Here is a 12,152-nt window from a genome sequence, read left to right as displayed (position 1 = left end):
ATGGGCATGTTCATATGTAAGCAGGAAGAAGGGTAGCCCAAGATCATTGAGTTCTGGTGGGCCACTGTGTGAAACAGGATGCTGGACTAGATGGGCCTTGGGCCTGATCCAGCAGGGCTGTTCTTATGTTCTTATCTTTGGGTACTTGAGGCAAGGCACCAAATGTTTCTTTGCCCTTCTGCCCCTCAGGGAACACTTCTCTTTCTCTCCTTCTTCTCCCCACATTTGCCAGAGCACGCTCCGGGCAGGCAGCACCCACCCATCACTGCTGCTGCTGCCAGCTCGCTCCTCTGGCTCTGTTCTCCTCCTCCAGAAGTGGAGGGAGTGTTCGAGGGTTGAGAGAGTCTGTGGCATCAGACAGATAGATGGGGTGGCATAAACAGCAGAGGATGGAGCAACAGCACCTGCCACCAGTGTTCCCTTTAACAGGGATTCCCTAATGTTGTTGACTACAACTCCCAGCATCTCCAGCTGCAATGGCCTTTGGCTGGGGATTTTGGGAGCTGCAGTCAACAACATCTGGGAATCCCTGTTACATTGCATGTGCTGCCTGAGCTGAATGCCCCGCCTCATCTCATGGAAGGGCCAGCCCTGACAGGAAGTTCTCCAAATACCCATCCCCAAGTCACTAATAAAAATCACTAATAAAAGTAACTAATAAGTCACTAATAAAAAGTAAAACCAGTACCTTGAATTTGTTTAGTGTTAAATCTTTATACCGCCTTTCATTAAAAACAATCTCGAGGCAGTTAACAAAACATTTAAAAGAATATAAGACTATAAAAATTACACAATACAAATATTACATTGGAATATAAAAATACAAACCTAATTAAAAGTTAAAAAACCATACACAATAGAACCATAAAAAACAGTGCAGCAACAATAAAACAACACTCATATATAAGCCTGGGTAAAAAGCCAAGATTTAACTTGCTTTCTAAAAGGCTCCCGAAGAAGGCTCTCTCCCAGAAACGTCCCAGGACTTATATGCTCTCTTCCCAGAGTCACCTGCAGATGCACCAGGCCCCTCCACCACCTGCCAGGAGTGGGATGCTGAGGCACCACCCATACCACCAACCCCAGCTAGCCCATGGGGGGCATACTGCCTGCTCCACTCCAATCCCACCTCCAGATCCAATCAGAACCCGGGGGTCAGCCACAACCCCCAGGGCTTATCAAGACTCTCAATCTGGCTCCCCAACACACCATCATACCCAGGCCTGTGAGGCCCTAATCCAGCGTCACAGCGCCTAATCCAGTGCCACTTCACTGCCAGGAGGCCGGAAGCTAATGGGTCTCCTCAAGAGGAAGAACAGCAGCCAGACTCCTCATGAGTAGGGTTTGTTTGGCTCTAATCTCCAGGGATGGGTGTGTCTCTTTCTTGTAATATTTAAGTCACTTCCCTTCTCTAACCAATTGCTGGCAACAACTGCTCAGATAAGACATTGTCTCCTGATACCTATGCCAGCTCAGAATGAGAACTATTGTACTCCTGTTCCTCAAGCCTCTCCAGCACTTCCTTGGCTTTTTTGTTGACCCTACTGCTTACTGACCTGGGCTCTAGTCCTTGACCAGCTCTGGTGGGACATCTGCCCCCATTACCCTGACTCCACCTTGATATTTGGGGTTAAGGGTACCCCGATACATCAACCTCAGTGCCTGTCACCCTGAAGCCTGGCAGTTGGCACCCTGTAGCCTGGCTGCGGCTGATGCCTCCTCCTGCTTTACCACTATCCTGGGGAGATAGGATGTGTGAATTGATTTAAGTACAAATGGATTTGTACCCAAATCTAGCTGTTCTGGTGATTTGGAGACAGAACAAATCACCACTTCGTCCATTGGCTAGATTTGGGTCCAAATCAAATCATGCCAGGTTTGATTTGAATTGCTTCGAGATTCAGATTCCTCCTAATACTGGCTGCACAAGAACAGGCACTAAGAACAAATGCAATAAGAGCAAAAGTCAAAAAATCAACCACAAACAGCAAGTGCCGCCTTTGTAAAGAAGCAGATGAAACTGTGGGCCACCTAATCAGCTGTTGTAAAAAGATCGCACAGACTGACTACAAACAAAGGCATGACAAAGTTGCAGGGATGATACACTGGAACATCTGCAAAAAATACAAGCTACCTGTAGCCAAACATTGGTGGGACAATAAAATTGAAAAAGTTGAAGAAAATGAAGATGTAAAAATATTATGGGACTTCCAACTACAAACAGACAAACATCTGCCACACAATACACCAGATATAACTGTAGTCGAGAAGAAAGAAAAACAAGTCAAAATAATCGACATAGCAATACCAGGGGATAGCAGAATAGAAGAAAAAGAAATAGAAAAAATCACCAAATACAAAGATCTACAAATTGAAATGGAAAGGCTGTGGCAGAAAAAGACCAAAATAATCCCAGTGGCGCCCTGGGTGCAGTTCCAAAAGACCTTGTAGAGCACCTCAACACCATAGGGGTCACAGAAATCACCATCAGCCAATTACAAAAAGCAGCTTTACTGAGAACAGCCTATATTCTGCGACGATATCTATAACAATTGACAATAAAATTCTGGCATCCCAGGTCCAATAACACCTGTCTGACTGTGTAAACAAGAAATAATAAGATGTAACTTTAATAAATCTATATCGGATCGGTCATCGCCCGGGTCAACAAGGACCGTGCCAGGTGCTATAGTCCCTGGACATCTGGTGGCAAGTGGGCAACAGGACTCAGGATCTTCAGTTGAGCAACCAGGGCTGGAGACTGCAAGGTTACTTGAAGAAACGTCGCTTAACCGAAAACAATATAGGAAAAATGCCAACAAGGAAATAATGATCTGCTATTACAAGTCTAGTCCAACTAGAAGAGGTTATTTAAAAAGAATGTACCAAATTTGGAAAGAGAAGCATCCAGATACAGAAATAACAGAACAAAGGCTAGCAGACCAGAGAAGATTCATAATAAGAAATAAAGTGTTCACAGGAGTTGAGCTGGAAGAACTGCAAAGAGCAACACAGGCTCAAGAGATGGAAGAAGAATTATCACCAATTGAAGAAGTTGCTCAGGCGCAGATGGAGGAGGTATTGGAAATCGAGGATGCCACTGTTGCTGAACTGTTTCAAAATCAAAACCAGGCAACCGCCCCTTTGCCTTCACCTCAAAAACCCGAATGCCGTTTAACAGAAAAGCAACAAGAACTAAAGCAAAAAATAACTGAGCACATGAACCAAACAACCACCAGGGTTCAACTTCCAGCTCTGAAAGCAGTTGCCAAAATACAACTTGCTCAGGCATTAAAAGATGTCAATGCTGCACTTGCAGAAATAACAACCAATAATTTGCAAGAAACAAACCAACTAATGTACAGTACAGCAACAATAACAACACAAGAGCTTGGATATAAGGTCAGTGGACCTGTAAAAAAAGAAAGCAGTACATCACCTAAATGGAAGATTAGATTAGAAAATAAAATCTACAGGCTTAGATCAGATGCTAGTAAATTGAAAGATATGAAAGACAAGAAGCTGAAGAATGAAAACACCAAACAGTATCTGATCAAAAAATACCACCTAGATTCAAGGAGAATTAGAGAAGTCCTGGAAATAATAAAGCAGCAAATAACAGCAGTGTCAAAGAAGATTAGCACGTATGAAGCCAGAATTACACAACACAGGCAGAATCTCCAATTCCAGTCGAATCAGAGACGTATCTACCAAAGCATAGAAGGAGAAACTGCAAGAAACCTAGAAACACCAAATAAAGAAGAAACAGTGCAATTCTGGGGGAAATTATGGGACAATCCAATAGATTATAATAAAAAAGCAGGCTGGATGAAAGAGGTCAAAAAATGTAACCAAGAAATACAAGATCTAATAATAACACAGATTTAATAAGTGAAAGAGCAAAGAAAATTAAAAATTGGACTGCGCCAGGCGACGATGAACTGCATGGCTTTTGGCTTAAACACCTAACAAGCCTTCATAAACAACTATCTAAACAGTTCAATCACATTTTGCAAGCAGGTGATATTGAACAATGGCTAACAACTGGGAAAACTCATCTCATCATGAAAGACCCAGCAAAAGGTGCAGTTCCAAGTAATTATAGACCGATAACCTGCCTGCCAACCATGTTCAAATTATTAACTGGAATAATAGCAGATGAAGTGATGCAACACTTATTAACTAACAAACACCTTCCAGTTGAACAGAAAGGAAATTGCCCAAACACCAGAGGAACAAAAGACCAGCTGCTGATTGACAAAATGATTTTAGAAAACTGCAAGAGAAGAAAAACAAATCTAAGTATTGCATGGATTGACTACAAGAAAGCCTTCGATTCATTTCCTCACACATGGATACTAAAATGTTTAGAAACAACTGGTGTCAGCAAAAACATTCAGATATTTAATTTTAAAAAAGCAATGAGCATGTGGAGTACACAGTTAACAATCAATGGCAAGACACTTGGACAGTTTGTCATTAGAAGAGGCATTTTCCAAGGGGACTCACTATCCCCTCTGTTGTTTGTAATCGCCATGACCCCACTTTCACAAATACTAAACAAAACAGGCCTCGGATACCAAACATCTAAAACATCAAGTAGAATCAACCATCTGCTGTACATGGACGATCTGAAGTTGTATGGAAAGTCCCATTCAGAAATTGAATCACTGCTAAACACTGTCCGTATATTCAGTAGCAATATAGCAATGGAGTTTGGACTAGACAAGTGTGCTGCATTAATAATGAACAGAGGGAAAATAAGAAAAACAGAAGGAATAGAACTGCCCAATGGAAGCAAGATCAAGAACCTGGAAGAGAAAGAACATTACAAATACTTGGGCATTCTCCAGGCTGATAACATTGCACACACTGAAGTTAAAAGAAAAATGGGAAGTGAATACATCAGGAGAGTTAGAAAAATCCTCAACTCCAAACTCAATGGCGTGAACACCATACAAGCCATAAACACCTGGGCTATACCTGTTATCAGATACACTGCAGGGATAATAGACTGGACCCAGGCTGAGCTAGAGACGCTGGATCGTAAGACTAGGAAAATAATGACCATCAATCATGCTCTGCACCCCCGCAGTGATGTCGATAGGCTATACCTCCCTCACAGCTCAGGCGGAAGAGGAATGCTGCAAGTCCATCAAACAGCAGAGGAGGAGAAAAGAGGCCTTGAAGAATATATCAAGGACAGTGAAGAGGATGCACTTCAAATGGTCAATAACGCGAAACTATTCAACACCAATGAAACAAAGCAGGCCTACAAGAAAGAACAAGTCAAGAACCGAGCAGAAAAATGGAAAAATAAGCCCCTGCATGGTCAATATTTGCACAATATAAGTGGAAAATCAGACATCACCAAGACCTGGCAATGGCTTAAGAATGGCAACTTGAAGAAAGAAACAGGCAAGTGCCGCCTTTGTAAAGAAGCAGATGAAACCGTGGACCACCTAATCAGCTGTTGTAAAAAGATCACACAGCCTGACTACAAACAAAGGCATGACAAGGTAGCAGGGATGATACACTGGAACATCTGCAAAAAACACAAGCTACCTGTAGCCAAACATTGGTGGGACCATAAAATTGAAAAAGTGGTAGAAAATGAAGATGTAAAAATATTATGGGACTTCCGACTACAAACAGACAAACACCTGCCACACAATACACCAGATATCACTGTAGTCGAGAAGAAAGAAAAAGAAGTCAAAATAATCAACATAGCAGTACCAGGGATAGCAGAATAGAAGAAAAAGAAATAGAAAAAATCACCAAATACAAAGATCTACAAATTGAAATTGAAAGGCTGTGGCAGAAAAAGACCAAAATAATCCCAGTGGTAATTGGCACCCTGGGTGCAGTTCCAAGAGACCTTGAAGAGCACCTCAAAAATACAAGGGGGTCACCTCAAAAATACATAGGGGTCACAGAAATCACCATCAGCCAATTACAAAAAGCAGCTTTACTGGGAACAGCCTATATTCTGTGATGATATCTATAACAATTGACAATAAAATTCAGCCATCCCAGGTCCTTGGGAAGGACTCGATGTCTGGATAAATCAAACCAGTCAATAACACCTGTCTGACTGTGTAAACAAGAGATAATAATAATAATAAAGCTAAGCTCTAGCCCTTCTAGAAGTGGAGTTGTGGAGCAAAATGTGTGGTCAGTATTTTTCAGGTGTTTGTATTCTTTGTTGTATAATACATTTTCCTCAGTGGATCCCTCTGAGGATTCATTACACACCTTCATTTCCTCTATTCATTTTGACTGTTTTTGGACATTGTCAATTGCCATGTGCCAACTATACCTCTCTCCCACCTGCAAGGCAGTGGGGTACTACTCAGTTATTGTTCTAGGAATTTTTTCAAGTCTTTAGACTCCTTGGTGTCCAATTACCTTTCCTCATAATGAATCCCTATGAGGTTTCATTACACACCAAAGAATCTAAACACCTAAAAAAAAAATCCTCAAATATAAACTGAGCTCCCAGTGGCTTGTGGGTTGAGGGTAGTTGGCACATGGGATGCCACTAATTCCCCACCCCCACCTGCAAAGCAGTGTGGTCAAAATGAAGAGTAGAAATGAAGGTGTGTAATGAAGACACCAAAGATTCTAAACACTTCAAAAATTCCTACAAAATAAACTGAGTACCCCAGTGTGGTGGGGGGGAGCAGGGGTGTAACTGACACATGGCAGTGACAGTTGGCACTGTCCAATGACAGTCAAAATGAACAAAATAAATGAAGGCATTTAAGGAATCTTCATAGGGATTCATTACGAGGCAACGTTGAAAAATTGTGACCGCACATTTTGCTCCATAACTCCACTTCTACAAGGGCTATTGCTTAGCTTAAAAAAAAAATTAAAGCTGGGGATCCATGTTAGGGATAAGCTACAGAAACTTAGAATCCCCATTATTTCCTATGGCAGAAATATACAAAATCTGTAAAAACTAAAAAAATAAATTCATTAAATATCAACCAAGTGCCCCACTGCCTTGAAATCTGGTTGGTAGGTGGCACCCATGGAGACCTACTGACCACCCAAATCTGGTGACCCTAGGATCTTTATAAGTGGTCCGAATCTATCAAAATTGAATCGAATCGAATCAAAATCGAATCTAGGGTGATTTGAGGGAACGGATTCAGAATCAAAACAAATCAGGGGTGATTCAATTTGGGCACAAATTGAATTGAAAAAAATCTATTTGTGCTCACTGTGAAAGTGGTGGTGGGAGAGCAGGCATTCCCTGCCTGCTCTCCTCACTGCTACCTCCACCTGCTGCCTTTGTGTGGCGGTGGGCTAGAATGATGTTGCTATAGCTCAGTGTTGAGGATGGAAGGAAGGCAAGCAGGCAGGCATGTATGAGTTCCCCATTGCCCGCCCACCTTGCCTCTGCTGCCGCCACTCTCTGTTTTGGTGGCGGGTTATAATTGTGATAACCTCTTGCCTTCAACTCTGCAGAGGCAAATCTATCTCCTCTTCCTCCAGAAACAGTAGCAGCTTTCCAAAAAGACCCCTGAGAGAAAAACAGGTTTTATTCCTCAGTTATTCTTACAGTTAAATTATAGCTGCTCTAGTGTTGTAGGACGCCAGCAGTGGCCCTGTTTCAGCCCGCTGCCAGCACTCCCCCTCCACGTCCACTGCATCTGATGTCAGATGCAGGGTGTGTGGTTTTGCTTACAAATGAGGCCGCACACCCCGTTTGCAAGCAAACTCCGGTCAGCGCCGTGTTTGCAGTGTGGCCAGGAGTGGCTCTTCCTGCTTTTAAAGGCAGGGGACATTCCCGGCCAGGTTGGGGAGCAGGCGCTGGCAACGTTTCTGAAAAATGCAAGGGGTATCAGACATAGGGGGTGTGGCGGGGTGCAAGGTGTGGACCCCGAGCGCGGCAGCCTGGGTTCTTTGGGAAAGTGTGGTGGCCCGGGTTCAGAGCCCGTCTCTGTCCCGGAACTGTTCACCTAATCAAGGGGTTGAGATGAATTCAATTTCTTTCTCATCCATAAAACAGTACAGTGCTCTTTCCATCGTTACTCCAAAATCTATTGTGCCTAGACCACACTTATCAGCACTTTTTGGTGGGGGTTCCAAATGCACATGGTAGGAGTGGCCATTAACCCAGCTGCTGTTGAACCACAACTCCTATAAACTCAATCAATTGCTGCTGGGGGTTGCAGTCCAAGAACAGCTGGAAACCCTCAGGTTGGATGCACAACAAAAGCATCACAGAGCATCTGCAGTGCAACAAGAACATGACAGTGGCATCATTCATCCAGTCTCTTTGTACTATACAGCACTGATATACATAGCGACAATTGCACGCTTGACAAAGCAATGGCTGTTGCACAGCAACAGCACAGCCCTCAAAGTAACACATGCAGAGGACAGGGTCAGTCACACAAGGACCAACACTGCACACATACACACCAGCCAAGCAGTGTAAAAGCTGCAGCAGAATACAGCAATGTGTAATGATATGCCCTGAGAGAAACATTATACATCTGGAGGAGAGGAGTTATGGAAGTAGACACAATGCCCCCACCCTAGCAGCCGGGACAAACTTCACTAGGTTCTAGTTAAACAAGACCAAGTATGTGCTCACACTGACAACAGGGGTGAAGTAAGGAAGGAGCGGGAATGACGGGGAAATGTTGAGAAGCAGCAGCACTTGCTCCCAGCGGGTATAATGTCAGAACGTGCCAAAGTCTGTTTCCCATGCCAGATTGGGAAAAGAGCAAGGAGGCACCTTTTAAAAGTGGTGATTCTTTTTATTTAGCAGTGGGGGAACAACTGGCCCTATCCTTCCCCAGCACAGCATCCCTCCAGTGGCTGTTGCTGGTGGCTGTCTTATGTTTCTTTTTTAGATTGTGAGCCCTTTGCAGGACAGGGAGCCATTTTATTTATTTATATCTATGTAAACTGCTTTATGGACATTTGTTGAAAAAGCAGTATATAAATATTTGTCGTATTCGTCTTCTCCCAAGATGCTCCATCCACTTGCACTCTCCATTTACAATTGGACAGAGGATCTTGGGAGAATGACAGAGGAATCTCAGGAATCTGGCATGGGAAATGGACTTGGGTGGGTTCAGACATCATGCCCATCAGGGGCACAAGCTGCTGGTCCCCAACATTTCTCTGGCATTTCCCCCCTTCCTAACTTCAGGTGGATAATGTGAAGCAGCCACCCTTACAATGCAGCAGCCATGGCAAGCTCCCACCCCCATCCCCCACATTTTTTTAACCACTTAATGCTGAAATAGAGTGGCAGAAGTTATTTCAGTAGTCCCTCTGGCAGGAGTCATTTTTGGCCACCATGACCCAGACGTTGCATGGGTAAAATGGCCACCACCACAAAAAAACTGGCAGCCCCATTGATAGCAGTCATATTTCCCCAGAACAATGGAATCTCCAGGAAATTACGGTGTGTGTGTGGGGGGGGGGGATGAGGCAGATGCCACAGAACTTTTGCTGCTCCTTTTCAACTTTAAATCCCAGTTGAAATAAGAGCCTCCTCTTCTCTGACAACTTTTTACATGGCCGTCAAGACACATTTGTTCACAAAAACTTTTAATTAGATCTACAGTTTTTAACAGTTTTTAATGGTTTTAACACTGTTAAATTTTAATTGTGTTAATGTTTTCTTTTAATTTTCTTTTAATTTGTTTTATTTTTTTGTAAACCATCCTGACACATAAGTTTTGGGCAGTATATAAATTTGATTGATTGATTGATAGATAAATGGTATAAAAGAGGGGGGAAAGTTCCCCTTCTGTATGCTACAAAGTAAGACCCCCATTGTAATGTAATTAGAAGTTACAAGGGCAAATGTGGTAATAAAGAATGCCATCTCATTATGAAACAAATTGTGACAAACAAATTTTAATTAAAGAACACTCATACCCCATTGACAGGGCCAGCCTTATGGGTGAGTGAGCAGAGTGGATGATCAGGGCAACCTGAAGGGGGCGCTAAGTTGAGCCTTATGGCTCATGGTTGAGTGTACTGTCTGCAGTTAATTAGGGAGAAAGCAGGAAGACTGAAGAAGAAGCTGCAGAAGGTCTGTTAGACGGCAGTGGGATCCCTAAACTGGAGCAGGCGAACACTGACAGCAAAGCAGCAAGTTACTGAGAGGTAGCTCTAGGCCCTTTTCATGGGCATTGCTGGGAAAGCCTGGGAACAGGAGGGCCTGTTACATTACTAGGTTTGGGGGACGGGGTGGGGGTGAAGGCACTCCTCATCCAGGGCTCTATCTATCCTAGGGCTGGCCGGTGATTACAAATAGGCTCCCAGTCTCACCCCTGGCTGGCTTATATTAGACTGGCTTCAGTGAGATAGAGTCCCTAATGACCACTCTGAAGCACAATCGTTTTGAAAACTTAAGATGGATTCACATTTTATATTTAGCTCTTGACGCTGTCACAAGACCCTAACGAATGAATCTATACGAATCCCAGATAATTAGAAGCCAAAATGTAGCCCTGGCTTCCTGATCACAGTTGTTTTATCAATAGTGACAGAAGCTGGCAAAATCTTAGCAATTACATTCTTTTTCAAAATGGCTAATGTGTCAGTTTACAATCCCCTGTCGGAGTAAAATGAGCAGAAATTATGACACTTTGCCATTTTGTGCTCTTTTACATCGCACATTTTATGATGCGTGATCTGTGTTGAGCTTTAGTTCCTGCTTTGCAATGAGAAAGCCATGGTGTTACCTTGTGTCCCCCACACACCCACCTGGCACGCTCATGCTCATTGGACTGCACTCGTATCTCCCTACCTCGGAAGAAATACATCACAGTGGTGCTTTCCAGATTAAACCCTAACACAGTGTCACTATGGATCTGTTAAGTGTGCTTCTGTACTTCCTGTGTTGTGACACCACAGTCCCTGCACTGACAGCAAGCTACCATTCACATTTCCGATGCCTTATTTCGGTTGTTATCTTTGTGTTATAGTGCTACCATGTTGCAAGTCCATTGCAGAAAAATAGCTGTATTTTCCCATTGTAGGAGTTTGAGATTCAGGGGATCGTTACGATCCTGCCAAGCTGAAGCATTTTACCCCTGTTGTAGCGTGTAACCTGGAAAGCACCAGTGAGAAACATCTTTCAGTTATGATCATTTCCATCTTTGGGGTACCATGCCTTTTATCTAAAGGATGCCAAAACGCAAAATTGAACCCTGTTTGGATACAAATGTTTTAAACAGCACAATATATATTAGGCCTGTGCAACGATGAAAAATGGTGTATCTGATCCAACCCGACAGATAATTTGCCAGGAAGGCCAAAATGGTCCCCAAAACTGTTGGTCTGGAGTTGGATCAGGTCTGACATTTCTCTGAAATTTCCCTCCACTGCCCTTTCCCTATCCCCCCCCCCCTTTTCCTGATTCCTGCCTTCTCTTTCTCCCTCCCTGTCTCCCATCCTTAAAAGGTAAAGTGTGCCATCGAGTCGATTTCAACTCCTGGCACTCACAGAGCCCTGTGGTTTTCTTTTGGTAGAATACAGGAGGGGTTTACCATTGCCTCCTCCCACACAGTATGAGATAATGCATTTCAGCATCTTCCTATATCGCTGCTACCCAATATTGTACCAGCAGGGATTCGAAATGGCAACCTTCTGCTCGTTAGTCAAGCATTTCCCCACTGTGCCCCTTAAGGAACTGGACTTAAATGCAGCAGACAGCAGTGTGAAGTCGTCTTCAGAAAAATAAGAACTTCAAGTGATGATGAACACAAGAACTGCGAAAGTGTGATGTGATAGAACAGAGGTTCCTAATCCTGGCTCCCCTGATGCTGTTGGACTTTGGCCATTGTGGATAGGAACATAGAAGCTGCCATATACTGAGTCAGGCCATCGGTCTAGCTAGCTCTAGCTAGCTATCGGTCTGTCTTCACAGACTGGCAGCGGCTTCTCCAAGGTTGCAGGCAGGAATCTCTCTCAGCCCTATCTTGGAGAAGCCAGGGAGGGAACTTGAAACCTTCTGTTCTTCCCAGAGCAGCTCCATCCCCTAAGGGGAATATCTTACAGTGCTCACACATCAAATCTCCCATTCATATGCAATCAGGGCGGACCCTGCTTAGCTAAGGGGACAAGTCATGCTTGCTACCACAAGACCAGCTCTCCTCACTGGATGG

This window comes from Hemicordylus capensis, chromosome 6 (assembly GCF_027244095.1).
Source record: "Hemicordylus capensis ecotype Gifberg chromosome 6, rHemCap1.1.pri, whole genome shotgun sequence".
NCBI classification, from domain to species: domain Eukaryota; kingdom Metazoa; phylum Chordata; class Lepidosauria; order Squamata; family Cordylidae; genus Hemicordylus; species Hemicordylus capensis.
Note: the sequence above shows the minus strand (reverse complement) of the source record.